A 12,158-nucleotide genomic window follows, 5' to 3' on the forward strand; every position below is an offset into this window, starting at 1 on the left:
CTTGCCAATTGATTATGAAACCCTATAAAATCGACCTAGTGAACCGGAATCCTAGACTCTTCAATATTATTGTTATACATCATTTAATTACTTGCTTTTTAGTTGATAGAAAACAAACAAACCAAAACCCCCAAGAAATCGGTTACCTTCAGACGATCTAAATATTAGCAAACTGATTATTACCGCCTCCCTGTGGATTCGATACCTGTCTTACCACTAGCTATTTTGTTAATACTGAGATAGATTTATTTTGATATTGGTGATACGACTTTAGCCCAATCAAACTTGGCGCCGTTGCCAGGGAGGCAACAATTTTCTTGTTTATTTCTTTTTATTTTGTCTTTTTGTCTTAGGGAACCTAGTTCCTTGAGACTGTTCTCACACTTTTCTTGTTAGTTTCGTGTATGCCCAGGTCAACTAGGTCCGAGATTCTTCCAATAGATCCCGAGCCAGAGAAGACTTTTCGCTACAGACGAAAGTTTCAGAAAAAAGTGGGACAAGTAGAAGACTTGAGTATAGTTGACGTAGAGACGGAGCATTCTACTACTTCAGAAAATCAGTCCTTTGAAGAGGACATTACTTCTGATCTTGAGATTCCAGTTGAAATTTCAGTCCATGAAATTACCATTATGCCTACCTTAGCGAGTCATCCCGAGCCTACATTGGCTTCCATCCCAAAAGTATTTCAGCTTCCTACCTCAGATAATGGAACTTTTGAGATTCGTCCATCTTACATCAATTTGGTGGAATGGAATTTATTTGGAGGAGGAGCTACTAAGGACCCCGTAAAACATATGGAGAAATTTGTTACTTACTGTTGTTCCATCCCTCTGACTACTGGGGTGACACAAGATCAGGTGAAGCAGGTACTCTTTCCCTTTTCTCTGAAAAATGGTGTTGTGGAGTGGTTGAGAGATTTAGATATAGCGGATGAAGGAATTACTGACTGGATTACTTTAGCTCTTGCTTTCTACAAGAGGTAATTCCCACCTCAGAAAACTAATGCGCTGAGAAGTCAAATTACTAGTTTCAAGCAAGGAGCTGCTGAAGATTTGAATGAAGCATGGATTCGCTTCAAACGATTGGTGCATTCAGTTCCCCATCATGGCTTTCAACAGTGGTTTCTTTGCAACCACTTTTATAACGGGTTGTATGACGATCATCGTGCTCTGTTAGAATCTTCAGCTAATGGGAGGTTTCATGACAACACCAATGATTTTACCACGTGGAACCTAATTGATCAGATTCCCACCCATACTGCTTAGTATGGAAATCCTAGGGGAAGTACGCGAGGGAATGGTGGAGATGGTGCTCTTGCGGCACAATTAGAGGCTATTTTTGCCCAAATTGCTGAGATGAAGACTACCCAAGCATTGGGTAATAAGGAGATGGTACATGCTATGAGTCAACAGGAGGAGTCTTGTGCTAGATGTGGTATTGATGGTCACAATGCAGCTGAGTGTTTGAGCACATTGGAGCAGGTTAATGCCTATCAATCTTTTAGGCATGGTACACCTTTCTCTAACTTTTTAAATGAAATAACGAAGGAGCATCCTTTCCTTCAATGGTCTAGTCAGAATGTGCAAAATCCGTAGCCGCAACAACCAAAGAAGAATACTTACATACCTCCTAACAATCGTGGTAATCAACCACAAGGAGGATATCAAAGGCAAAATCAAGGAGGTCAACAGTTAAATAATAAATATCAACAACCTCCTCAACAAACTACTCAACAAGCTCCAAACAATGAGATGGCAGAGTTGCGAAATCTTTTGCAACAAACTTTGGCTATGCAACAAAAGCAGACGGCTCAAATTTCTGAGTTGATAGACCATAATAAAATGTTAGACACTCAAGTGGCTCAGATGGCAGTTCATAATTCCTCATAAACAGCCCGGAACTCTTCCTCCGCAAGGTGAGCATGCTCATGAGCAAGCTAATGTCATTCAACTGAGGTGCGGTACCACGTATCAAAATCCAGAGTTGCCAAGTCAAGAAGAAGAATAGCCGGCTAATGATGATGAGATACCCTATATGTATCCTAATGGATTGGGTAATTTGGAGCTAAGTGACGACGAAAAAGAAGTTGACGAAGTTGAAACACGAACTGAGAATAAAAGCGAGAAAAACCAAAAAGACAGAATTGTGCTGGTTCCTCGTTCGAGTAGCCATGGGCTCGATCGAGGATCCTCTGTGCTCGATCAAGTGACATCAAGGCTCGATCAAGGCACCACCCTGGTTGATGACGGTGTTTTAGAATTTGATTCTAAAGTGAAGGAAGTCGAGTCGATTACTATTGCACTGCCTTTTCCACATCGTCAACAAAAGTCTAAGCTGGACAAACAGTTTCGAAAATTTATGGAGGTTGTGAAGAACTTACAAGTAAGTGTCTCTTTTACTGAGTTGATCACTCAAGTGCCGGCTTATGCGAAGTTCATGAAAGAGATTTTGACAAGGAACCGATCCTTTGATGCGGTGGAGACCATTGCTTAAACTCAAAAGTGTAGCGCCGTGTTGCAAGCTAATTCATCGCCTAAGCTTTAGGATCCAGGGAGTTTTTATATCCCTTGTCATATCGGTCATCTTGCTAATAGTAAAGCTCTTTCTTATTTAGGAGCTAGCGTTAGTGTCATGCGTTATTCTATTTGTAAGAAATTAAATATGGGTTAAATGGCTGTTACTAATATGACTTTGCATATGGCTAATCGATCTATTAAACACCCATTAAGGGTGTTGGAGGATGTTCCCGTTCGAGTTGGGAAATTCTTCATTCATTATAAGGAATCAAGAGAGTAATATAATATTAGAGAAATAAAAGCTCCAAAATCCTTCCCTTCTCTTGGCCGAATAAACAAGAGAGTAATATAATATTTTAGGTCAATTTTTAGCAAGATTAATAATATTACTAGTTCATTGTATTATTAATTATTAAGAGTTACACCTTGGGTATTCACTTTTGGGAGGGATTCTATTTTGGATCCTTGTTCATCCATTATAAGGAAGCTCAAGAACAAGTGAGAAGGAGAACTCATTTGTGCCCTTTATTCCGAAAACCCAAAGTAAGAAAGACGATTTCTTCTCTTATCTTGTTTTAGTTTGCATGCATAAGATCTAACATTTATTTTATGACTAAATAAATTATTTCATAGATGAATATGTAAATTAATGAGATTAATAAATCTAACAAGCGGTATCATGAGCCTTAGGTTGTTTGCATGGAAATCGGTTTATAGTTTTTCCGAGTTATATGATTAACATATAAAACTAATTAATTGGTTTTATGAAGATAAATCTATAAATAACCTTGCATGTTAAAAGTTTCTGGTCCTACGTGATTTTTAGGACATTTTGGTTTGTTTGTGGATTTTATTGTTCATTTTATATAATATTGGCATTAAAATGTAATTTTTATGATAAAAATGTCATTTTTGGACGAAAACGAGCTAAAATTCGATTGTTTCAGTGGTTTTTGGATATGTTTTCACATATATTATCTACTGATGGCCTGTAAATTTCCATAATAAAATGAGTTGTTTTGCTCGAAATATGGATTTTTCAAGTTAAAATCGTATTTAAATGGGTAAATAGGTTAATATGAGTTATATTTCGAACCTGGTCATGCAAATTTAGTATGTTGTCACATGAAATTTTACAAGATGTGTTTAAAATATTTGGCTATAATGAAGTCTTTATGCATGATTTATGATTTTTTGATGAAAAATCACATAAATAGTGACTATAATTAGTAATAATCCTAAAACATACTTCATGACTAAGTAAAAACGTCACATGTTGCATTTTATCATATATTTCAGATCTAAAAGTGAAAAGTTGATGAATATAATTTTTCTCATAATTTTTATGGTCATAATTGTTAAAACCGATAAACCGCAACATTGTTTTTCACGATGAATTTTCGAAATTTTTAACCTAAGTTTTGAACATTATGAGTGTCATGGTATTTTTCCAGAATGTTCATGAGTTTAAATTTCAAATTTTGAACTTATTTGAAATTTTTATGATTTAATTTGAAGTTTATAGCATAATTTTGTAATTTTAGGTCCATTTATGAACAATATTAAAATATCTAGGTTAATTATTGTCAAAATGTTAGTGGAGACTAATTTTGAGTCCTAAGATGGTTAGGGTAATTAACTTGTACATAAATATGAATTTATGTAATTTTTGTGATTTTAATAAGTTAAATCACGCAAATCCGTAAAAACCGATTAATATACGATATTGGCTCTTAAAGGCTATTTAGCATAAAATTGGGCATGTTCATACATATTATAATGCTGCATTTTATTTATGATTGTCATATTTTAATTTTATGTAATTTTGAATTATGTAATTTCACTTAGTATGGCCTTAGTTTTAAATTGGTATTACCCGAAATGTATGGGAATATCGATTCGGTTGTAATTATTGTGATCTCGTATCACCGTTTTGTAATTTAATAGATTTATTTTATTTTAATTACAAATGTATAATAGGAAATTATGTAATTCATTTTGTAATTTAATTATTCCGGAGTTCCTTGAAGACGGTGGCACTCAAGAAGGTGATCCATTAAAGAAAGTGTTGGCTTGAAATGCGTGCCAAGACCGAAGTTCAAGGGACCAAAGGAGTTGGTTTCCGAATTTGTAATAGTTTATTAGATTTACTATTTTAGGAAGGCCATACTAGGATTTTATTCTTATGCTTTGCATTTTATTTATATGTTGCATGCATCGCTAAATCGCCATAACTAAACATGCATTTTAAATCGAGTTTATCGACCTTGTCAATTACAATTATTGTAGTTCACCGCTTTAGTTCACTTAAAACGTGATAGATAATAAATTGACATGACCTCTCGCTAAAATTAACAATTGAGACTTAGCCTTACCAAAAAGTAGAAACCATGAAAACCTATTTCGTGAGGGAGTGCGCTCGGCCACACCGGGGTACAAACCTTGTTACGTAGGGGAAGTGGGTGATAAATGTCTATCCACCGAATTCATGTTGATAAGGGATGAATCGGCTACACCGTGCCCAAGTTAATGTGAATTTGGATCATGGATACATTTATTCGAAATTTGGGTTGAACTTAACAAAAGTATTCTCGACCATAGCCGGATGTGTTTTGGGCTAAAGATAAATATTAATGTAATTTTATCGACCAAGAGTTCTAAAAGTAGAATCGATTAAAGAGTTAATCCACGGAGTTATATTGATAAGGGATGAATCGGCTAAACCGTGCCCAAGTTAATATGAATTTGGATCTTGGAATCATTTATAATAGTTGGGTAGAGGTCACTATATAAATGCTCATATCTTGTTAAATTATTTACAAGTATGATTAAAGAGACAAATGTTAATATTTCCTTTTCCTCCATACTTGTAAATCATTACAATGAATCCATCAAACGCTACTACACCGATAACTATTGAGTCTTGCCACAATGTTTTTGACGACGTTTGCTTCAACAATGATTTCGACACTACTAGAGAACTTCATTTTGGGATAGGTTCGGATGAAAACATAAACTTCATCACTTCTTCTAGACCACCTATTACTACAAGATCTCTTGTGAGCCGGACTCAGGAAGACCGCCTCATAAAATCTATAGGATCTTTATCTTTGGAAGAGAAAGATGCCAAAACTAGTGGGAGCTCAAGCAATCAATCTCTTGCTTCTAAGCGCAAAAGGTTCAAGAAGAAGGGAAAGAAAGAGAAAAACTTCAAGCAAGTTGAAGATGAATGCCATTATTGCTATGGCATGGGACATTGGCTTAGGAATTGTCGTATATATTTGCGAAATATAAGGGAAGGAATCATCGTTCCAAAAGGTAAAATTCCTAAGGAAATTTATGTTATTGATGTAAATTATACTTCCACTACGACATGGGTACTGGATACCGGTTGTGGTTCTCACCTTTGTAATCATTTACAGGGGCTAAGAGACGTGAAAAGGCTTAACAAAGGAGATGTGGATCTACGCCTTGGAAATGGAGCTCGAGTAGCGGCCGAATCCAAGGGGACTTATGTATTAGTTTTGCCTAATGGATTTGAGTTGTATTTACATAATTGTTTTTATGTGCCTACACTTTCTAAAAACATTATTTCTATCGCCATGTTAGACATGGACGGTTTTTGTTTTGTCATTAAAAACAATCGTTGTATTATTTCAAGGAACGACTTGGTTATAGGCCAAGCTCCTTCCATTAATGGCATTTACATTTTAGAAACCTCGAATCCAACTAATGACATCTACAACATTCAATCAAAGAAAATCAAATCATGTGATCCAAATGAATCGTTCATTTGGCATTGTCGCTTAGGTCACATAAACGAGAATCGCATCAAAAGATTAATTTCAACTAATGTGATTACACCATTTGATTTTCAATCATATGGAACATGCGAATATTGCCTTCTTGGCAAGATGACTCGTAATCCTTTTAGCGGTAAAGGAACACGAGCTAGTGAACTATTAGGACTCATACATACCGATGTATGTGGACCAATGAGTATCACCGCTCGAGGAAATTATGACTACTTCATAACCTTCACCGATGACTTTAGTAGATATGGCTATATCTATTTAATGAAGCATAAGAGTGAAGCTTTTGAGAAACTCAAGGAATTTCAAAATGAAGTAGAGATTCAATTGAACAAAAGGATAAAAGCACTACGATTCGATCGTGGTGGAGAATATCTTAGCCATGAATTCGATTCACACTTGAAAGTTTGTGGCATAATATCACAACTATCTCCACCCGGAACACCACAACTCCATGGTGTTGCCGAAAGTAGAAATCGAACCCTACTTGATATGGTTCGATCAATGATGAGTCAAACCGAGCTACCAAACTCGTTTTGGGGATTTGCAATCCAAACCGCAATTAGATCTTTTAATAATAGTCCCACAAAGACAACCGAAAAGACTCCATATGAGATGTGGACAGGAAGGGTTCCTAATATATCCTATATGAAGATTTGGGGATGTGATGCTTACGTCAAGGCAAGGACCGACAACAAGCTTGCCCCAAGATCCGAAAAATGCATCTTTGTAGGTTACCCTGTGACATCTCGAGGATACTACTTCTACAAACCTCAAGAAAATAAAGTGTTTGTGTCTTGCGAGGCTGTCTTTTTAGAAAAAGAATTTATTTCTAAGAGACAGAGTGGGAGAAATTTTGAACTTGATGAAGATCAAGAGCCACAAACCGAGGTAGAGACGCAATAAGATGTTCCTTCGTCGTCTAGCGCGGTTGTCCCTCCTCCACTTAGAAGAACAGGCCGAGTATCTCGCCATCCCGATCGATATGTGGGACTTATCGAAGAAGATGGAACACTCGATGTGTTGCTTTTAGAAAGTGACTGTTGGGAAATGTGTCCTCAACAATAGTGCGATCACATGATTTAAATATCATTATTAAATCTCATTTTAAGAATACATGTGGGATGTAATATTTTACGATCAACTGGTCCACACATATCGGTAATGATTGGCCGACTAGAGTTTGACATTATTTTGTCGTGCGGACGGTGGTGATCAGTTGATCCCCTTAGGTCATACCTATAGGGAAATACTCTTAATTGATTATTTAATTAATCGTATACCGATCTGAGTGATTAAATTGCTTAAAATTGACGGATAATTTTGTGAGTATAATTTACGTATCTTATTGTAAATATGATTAAATAAGACACGGTCTAAGTAATCGAATTGTTTTATTACTTAGATGAAATTATTGTTTACAGAAACAATTGAAATGGAATGAATAAATTATTATAAATACAGAATGTTGTAGTTTATAATTCGGAAACATTTTTGGTACAAGTAATTATGATATTACTAAGTCGATTTTTGTATGTGACGTATTTTTAATAATACGTTGATTTTTAATATGATAAAAATACATTACATTGTGACATGTCATGTAACATGTTACATGTGACAAATTTGACAAATGACAAAATAAAATGGATTCTCCATTTTATGCCAAACCGAAAAATGTGGGTGTGTGTACACGGTTTATATTGTGTTGTTTATTTTTAAAAAGAAACACAATCATAACACTTGGTAGTAGGCTTGCATGCCTAGTCTCTTGTGAAGAGCACAAACAAAAGGCATTGGGCATACTACCCAATGCTCCTCTTTTCGGCCACCCTAATAGAAAGAGAGAAGAGCTTCTCTTTTTCTATGCATTGTTATTCATTCTTTTTACTAACATTTTTTTTCCTAGTGTAAGAAAAATTCACATGCTCTCTAAATATTATGAAATCTAGAGAAATAAACTCACAAAGATTACCACCTCTTGACCGAGATTTCAAGAGTGAAAATACAATTTATTTGTATCAATTTTATTGTAAAACCATTATTATTACTAGATCTAAATAGTATTGGTTTATTAAGATGTATTCCTTGGGTATATGCTTTTGGGAGGGATTCTACTCTTGAATCCTTGTTCTTCCATTTGGAAAGCTCAAGAACAAAAGAAAAGGAGATTTCTTTTGTGCCCATAAAACCGAAAACAACAATGTAAGAACATGATTGCTTCTCTATTTGTTTTAATGTTTGCATGCATAAAATCCATATTTAATTTTATGACAAATTAATTTTAACATATATGAGTATGTTAGTATGTATATGAATCTACATTTCCTTCAATCGGTATCATGAGCCACGGTTGTTTGCATGCAAATCGGTTAAAAGTTTTTCCGAGTTATAAAGAGTAACATATAAAACTTGTAAAATTTGTGTTATTATGAGATATCACGAATTAATCCATGCATGTTAGTATTTCTGGTCCTAAAATGTTTTAGGATATTTTGGTTAATTTTACGGATTTTTATTGTTCATATTTTACAATAATGACATTTAAATATGATTTTATGAGTAAAAATGTCATTTTTGGTCTAAAATTAGCTACTTCGAATTTTAAGTTGATTTTTGGATATGTTGTCACATATATTATTTTGAGATAACCTGTAAATTTTCATAATTTTTTGACTTGTTATGCTCGAAAAATGAATTTTTCATTGTTAAATTCGGATTTAGGTGAAAAATAGGTTAATATGAGTTAACTTTCGAATCTGGTCATAGAAAATTAATATGTTGTCACATGCAATTTTACAAGATGTGTGTAAAATAATTGGCTATAAAGAAGTCTTTTTGCATGATTTATGAATTTTTGAAGAAAAATAGCATAAATAGTGACATTATTAGTGGAAAATTAATAAAACATAATCTATGACTTAGGAAAAACGTCTAATGTTGCATTTTATTATCTTTTTCAGATCTAAAATTGAAAAGTTAATGAAAATAATTTTTCCATGTTTTTATGATTATTTTATTAAAAACCGATAAACCGCAACATTGTTTTTCCGGAAAATTTTCGAAATTTTTTAACCTAAGATTTTGAACATTATGAGTGTCATGGATTTTTCCAGAATGTTCATGAATTTAAATTTCAAATTTTGAATTTATTTGAAATTTTGTGATTTATTTGAAGTTTAACGGCTTATTTTTGTAATTTTTGGTCCATTTATGAACAATTTTGTAAATATGGGTTAATTATGGTCAAATTATTAGTGAAGACTATATTTTGAGTCCTAAGAGGTTAGGGTAATTAACTTATGCATAAATATGAGTTTATGTATTTTTGTGATTATAAAATGTTGAAATCACGCAAATCCGTAAAAACCGAGTAATATACGATATTGGCTATTTAAGGGCGATTTAGCATAAAAATTGAGCATGTTCATACATATTATAATGCTGCATTTTCTTTATGATTGTCATAATTTTCATTTATGTAATTTTGAATTATGTAATTTTACTTAGTATGGCCTTAGTTTTTAATTGGTATTTCCGAAATGTATGGGAATATCGATTCGGTTGTAATTTTTATTGTGATCTCGTATCACCGTTTTGTAATTTAATAGATTTATTTTATTTTAGTTACAAATGTATAATAGGAAATTATGTAATTTATTATGTAATTTTATTCATTCCGGAGTTCCCAAAGACGGATTTCTTCAAGAATGGCGATACATAAAGACGGTGTTACCTCGAGATGCGTGCCACAACCGAAGTTCAAGGGACCAATGGAGTTGGTTTCCGAATGTGTAATAGATTAATAGTTTTTCTATTTTAGGAAAGGCCATACTAGGATTTATTTATTTTATGTTTGCATTTTATTTTATGTCACATGCATCGCTAAATCGCCATAACTAAACATGCATTGTCTTTTATCGAGTTTATCGACCGTGTCAATTAGAATTATCGTAGTTCACCGCTTTAGTTCACTTAAAACGTGATAGATAATAAATTGACATGACCTCTCGCTAAAACAATCAATTGAGACATAGCCTTACCAAATAGTAGAAACCATGAAAACCTATTTCGCGAGGGAGTGCGCTCGGCCCCACCGGGGTACAAACCTTGTTACGTAGGGGAAGTGGGTGATGAATGTTAATCCACCGAATTCATGTTGATGAGGGATGTATCGGCCACACCGTGCCCAAGTTAATGTGGGTTTGGATCATGGACACATTTATTCGAAATTTGGATTGAACTCAACAAAAGTATTTGATAAGGGATGTATCGGCCCCACCGTGCCCTTGTCGATGTGTTTTGGGCTATAGATAATTGTTAATGTAATGTTATCGACCAAGAGTTCTAAAAGTAGAATCGATTAAACGTTAATCCACCGAGTTATATTGATAAAGGATGTATCGGCCCCACCGTGCCTAAGTCAATATGAATTTGGGTCTTGGAATCATTTATCATAGTTGGGTAGAGGTCACTATGTAAATGCTATACTTGTTATTTACAAGTATTAATAAAACGATAAATGGTTTGTTTTCCACTATTCCGTTATCATATTGTTCTATTTCTTTACCACAATTCATATACGATATCATTTCGATTTTGATTCAAATCTCCATTAAAACATCGTAACTAAAGACAAATATGAATTTACTTCTAAAACCTCATACGAACCATTGCTAAGGATCTCTTGTAAAGAGTAGAGATTAAAGTTATTCATTATCAAACAGGTTTTTGATTCTTGACTAACACTTCTACTTACAATGGATTATGTTTCATATACTTAATTGAATTAAGTGCCTTGAAGCGATAAATTGTTTTGGTGATTAGATTTTCAGAATTCGTAATTGACCAAAATAACGCAACCACTTCAATGAAAGTTTTAAGACTAAAACGAACAAATGAAGAGTAATCTTCATGAGTTCAATTTTGCTTCTCAAAGCAAAGACTCATTGAAATGAGTGGGAGCATTCTCTTAAACCGTTAAGATGAGGACGAGGTTCAAGAAGTAAAGATATAATGGAATTGATACAAGGTAATGTTAAAGGTAAAGTTGTTGAGAATGACGATACTAAACCTATCAATCCCGACCGATAAAGTTTCCATTGTCTTAAATGTTGGACACGAGAAAGGAAACTACCCCAAATTATTGAAGAATCAACGAGTTAGTTGTGGGACATCTAATGGGACCTTCTTCTTTAAATGTTTATTTGATTAAACATAAATTTTGCTAGTACTACTTCGTCAATATTAGAAACCGGTGGTGGTTTACATCGTTGTACTTGATACATAGAATGATTAGAATATGACGACTAGCATCAATAATGACGAGAGATAGAGTAATTGTGTACTCAAATCTAGTTTTGGATTTGGAGTTGTACTTAATTGTAACTATTAAGTACATAAACTCTAAATAAGAATACAAACTTGTTAAGATACAAAAGAGGTTTCACTTTTGTGACCCTATACACCACGATTTGATGTATGGCTAGCCCATCATCAAGGTGAGTATATTCTAAACCAAACTAGAATGATATATCATGAAGATGATGCAAGACTCATATTGGTAACCCAAGATTAAACCTTAAATTTTGGAATGATGAACGCAAAGAGTTAACGAGTACTCTTGAAACCATTAGATTGTTAATGGTATATGCGTATCTTGTATTCAAAGCAAGATGTCTCGTGCCTTTTGGTTGAAAAGGAGATCGAGGTTATAAATCATTGATCCATAATAGGTTGATCATTATCTTTTACCAACGATTTAAGTTAACACTAGTGTGTTCACTTAATAAGGTAAGTAGAGAAATCTTTGAAGAAGTTCAAGAGTTCA

General features: G+C 34.0%; 1 non-coding gene across 1 annotated transcript; it reads right to left on the minus strand.

Annotated features, from left to right (window-relative positions):
* Positions 1 to 1,004: 1,004 nt before the first annotated feature.
* Positions 1,005 to 1,111, minus strand: LOC141593873 (small nucleolar RNA R71). Its single transcript, XR_012521931.1, has one exon. It is a non-coding gene; the product is annotated as a small nucleolar RNA R71 (small nucleolar RNA).
* Positions 1,112 to 12,158: the final 11,047 nt, after the last annotated feature.

This window comes from Silene latifolia, chromosome 7, assembly GCF_048544455.1.
Source record: "Silene latifolia isolate original U9 population chromosome 7, ASM4854445v1, whole genome shotgun sequence".
NCBI classification, from domain to species: domain Eukaryota; kingdom Viridiplantae; phylum Streptophyta; class Magnoliopsida; order Caryophyllales; family Caryophyllaceae; genus Silene; species Silene latifolia.